We start from the raw sequence: 3,888 nt of genomic DNA on the forward strand, positions 1-3,888 counted from the left end.
TCAATTCTCCTAATAAAAACGTTGTTTAAGCCACCTTAATTAAATGGCAACACGAATTTTCTCCGCCTATCAACATAATAACAACTAGCAGTACTAAATTTTCAGCTGCCTCGTATGGAGCGTTCTTAGCGCTCTGATAAGCTCACTAAATCAAGGGTATATTTGATATACCGTATTGTCACGCTGAAAGATTTGTGGCAAGAAGCAAGTTTTCTAAAAACCTGAAAGTTCAAAATTTAAAACAGCAATAAAAGCAAGATGACACACGCTATCATCAACGCGGTGTGCCAACACATTACGCATGCGCACAACCATTTCACCCGGTCAATTAGCAGCCATGGACAGATGTTTCGGCTTTGCTGGGCCTGAAATTTCCGGTGGGAACTAATTTTTGCGGTTTTCTTTTCAAGCAGTAAGACTATTTTCAACTTCTATTACTTTTTGGTAAAAAACCCCTCAACCATCGAGAACGGTTGGAAAAAATGTGGCATCCTGGAGGCCTCAGAAAATAGTGTCCCTTCGGATGACCCGTTCGAGCAAGGTTAACGTCACCTTTTGATTGACTGCTTTGAGTTCGTTTCTTGTGCCTCAGAGAGTGGGAAAGTATTGACTTAACCTTTTATTAATTCGTTTTGTTTGTAGCAAGCTCCAATAGGACACTTCGGGAAAACCATAATATTCTTTGTTTCTTCCCCCAAATTTTGCATACGCATTGTTTCCAGTTTCTCTTGGGACTTACAATGGTCCCAAGAGAAAACAAAAACAAAGCAAATATCAAAATAAACAATCTCTTTGACCCAACTGTATGTGGATTAAAAGCCCTTTTTAGTTATATTAACGGGAGTAAATTTTTACGGGTTTTTAATTTTGCTGGTGTTTTTTTCTGCTGATAATTATTTTTGCGGATCAAGTACTATCCGCAAAACCCGCAAAAATTACATCCCGCGAAATAAAAATGCTACACCGTAACTCCCGGCTTTTGCGATACCATTTAGTGCAAACGTAAACCAAAAAAAAAAGGACCTGTCATCACGTTAGACTGAAAAGAAGAGAAATTATGAAGTTGAAACAATATGTTCAGTCCTTCCTTAGCCTTGGCATAAACGTTTGCTTAGTGCAACACCAGACATGCATGACATGCAGAAAAACGTCCGTCAGAGCAATTTTGCAATTTATTTGTTTTTTTGCAGAGTATTTCACTTAAAGGGGCTATGTGACGTTATTTTAGGGTGTTTCGGGAAAATTCTTGGTTAATCACGAGTTTAGAACTCAAAAATGGTAATTTGGAATAATAATAATAATAATAATAATAAGAAGAAGAAGAAGAAGAAGAAGAAGAAGAATCTTTATTACCAAACTTGGAAAGAAATATCCATTCGTATAACAGTGGAGTAAAATCGAAAAACATATATAGACTCATTGTATAATAAAAGCGTCACTATTCACATATTAAAACGTCTTATACCTCGTGGTATAAAGCTACTGTTGTGCCTCTGTTCGTGATTTTGGGGCAGCATACTTGCGAGTTCTTCTCAAGGTGTTGCGCTTATTTTGTTCCGCTGGTAAGTATTTGCGAAGTGGATGCTGCTCATCTGTCAGGATACGTTTAAGCTCACGTTTAGTAGCTGTGTCTCGTCTTACACTTAGCTTCTCTATTGTATTTTCTGGTGCTCCTGAAATGCATCATGCATCTCTTTTAATTTTGGACTCGTTCGATTGCTTCTTCTAAATGACAGCGGACCCCACCCCATATCGGCGAGGCGTATTCCAAAGGAGGGCTTACTCTAGAACAGTACATGGTAACTCAAACCAGATGAAAAAGTCTTTTTCTGGCCTTCTTCGTAATTTCATTTACATGTACGTTCCACTTAAGGTTATCTTGGTAGAAAATGCCTAAAGCTTAAAGCTGGTTACACGCTCAATTTGTTCACCATCACTAGTAACAAGGGTATCAGGACATGGTGTGTCTTTGAAGTTAATCCACATTTCTTCAATTGGTTTTGGTAGAATTTGTGATCATCTTGTTAATATCAGACCACGCTTGCACACTATCAAAAACCACTTGCGTTTACTTGACTCAGAAAGACAAACCGCTTCGTAAAGAGTGCAGTCATCAGCATACTTGCACACGCCAATACTGTCCCTTATGTCTTGTGGAATAGCATCCTCTAGATCATTAACAAGAACGCTAAACAGTGACGGAGAGATAACAGAGCCTTGGGGGACTCCTGCTGGACAGGACGTGATCTTGGAGAATGCACCAGGAAGTTTTACTTGTTGCGTCCTGTTACTAACAATACTGCAAATCTACTCCCAGAAACCAAGACAGATATTAGTTGATGCTAATTTAGCAAGCAATGTGCCATGACCGACACGATCAAAGGCCTTGCTAAAGTCTAAGAACAGTGGAGGGGGGACAGGGGACGGGAGCCCGGGAGAATAGGGGTAGGTTGGGTACGGGAGTCGGGAGAGCAAGGGTATGCGGGAGTTCTACCAGGGCGGGAAGCGAGAGAGAAATGCAAAACGCTACTTGTTGTCATTTATAAATGCGTTACAATTTAAAAAAAAAAACAAGAACCCAAATGATATCTGCCTTGTATTAGCGTCTTCTCAGCAATCAAGTAAACAAAAATTCGCACTTGGGCTGCAAAACAGGCTTACTTCCGGTGAAATTGTAAACCCTCACGATGGTTACGTCACAGGTCATAAAATGTCAAGCGGTGATGTAGACTAGCAACCTTTGTGGCATGATTATGGTGCTGCAGCAAGAATACCCCTACAAGAAGGGGTTTCTGTCCACTAACTGAAACAATAATCTCTAGTAAAGCGGGTAATTGGGGGGAATATTGTGTGTGTGGATGGTGAGTAGGGGGAAAATCATAGCCAAAAATTAGTCTGTAAAGTGAGGGAGAAAACTCTCAACCTCACAGTGGAGTTAGCACATTGATTTTATCGCGTGTAGCTAGTATAATTCTTCGACTGTGGGCAAAAATGGTTGAAATAATTGAATGAAAACTTGTTACCTTTTTACCACACTCTCCTCTCACTTGTATCCTACTCTGTCGTCTTACCCCTTTCTTAATTAATTAAGCTCTGATTAGTACGACTGCCAAATGCATGAATGGCAATCAACCCTTATTTAGCCTATTCATAAATAATAAATAAATAAATAATAAATAAATGCTTTCTTTATAGTGAAAGTGCACTTAGCTATCAAGCTAGTTCACAGGCACCCCACTCTTAATGATCTGAAAGAAACAATTTTAAACTCAATGAAACATGATTAAGAACCCCAACTGGCAGGAGGCAACCAGTTGGCGCGGTAGAGTTGAATCTGGATATCTGGGACAACAGGAAAGAAATCCACAAACCAGAAGCCAGAACAGGATTTGAACCCGAGGCAACCGCATCCAAACCCAACGCCCTAACCACTGAACCACGCTGCCTCCAAACAGACCTATTCTATTTTGGCCTGGCGTTAACGTTGTTTAGGTTTTCCAGCCATCGTGGTTGCAACTTTCTTGGCTGCTACACAGGCTCATGCTGAATATGATACCAATCACGTTTGTCGGCTTGATGTCGAGAGTGGAGTAATTTGGGCGTTTGTTGGACCAGCCCTTCTCGTAATTATGGTACGTTTATGGTCTTTGCCTTTCAATAAGGAGCTTAATTACGCACGATGTTTTTGAGCTCGGCCTCGGACGGTAACCGGAAGTAAACCTTTCCGCACGCCAGGACAGTACTGTCTCTCAAAGTCTCTAACGGAGAAAAATTGCTAATTAATGTAAGGGTAGTTACGTGGAGACAAGTTAAAAGGGAAAACAACTCACTTCCGGTTTCCGGTTTTTTTAGGACACTCAAAGACCTATAAAAAGAAAGGAAAGGCAC

Source organism: Montipora capricornis, chromosome 9 (genome assembly GCF_036669925.1).
Source record: "Montipora capricornis isolate CH-2021 chromosome 9, ASM3666992v2, whole genome shotgun sequence".
In the NCBI taxonomy this organism is placed as follows: domain Eukaryota; kingdom Metazoa; phylum Cnidaria; class Anthozoa; order Scleractinia; family Acroporidae; genus Montipora; species Montipora capricornis.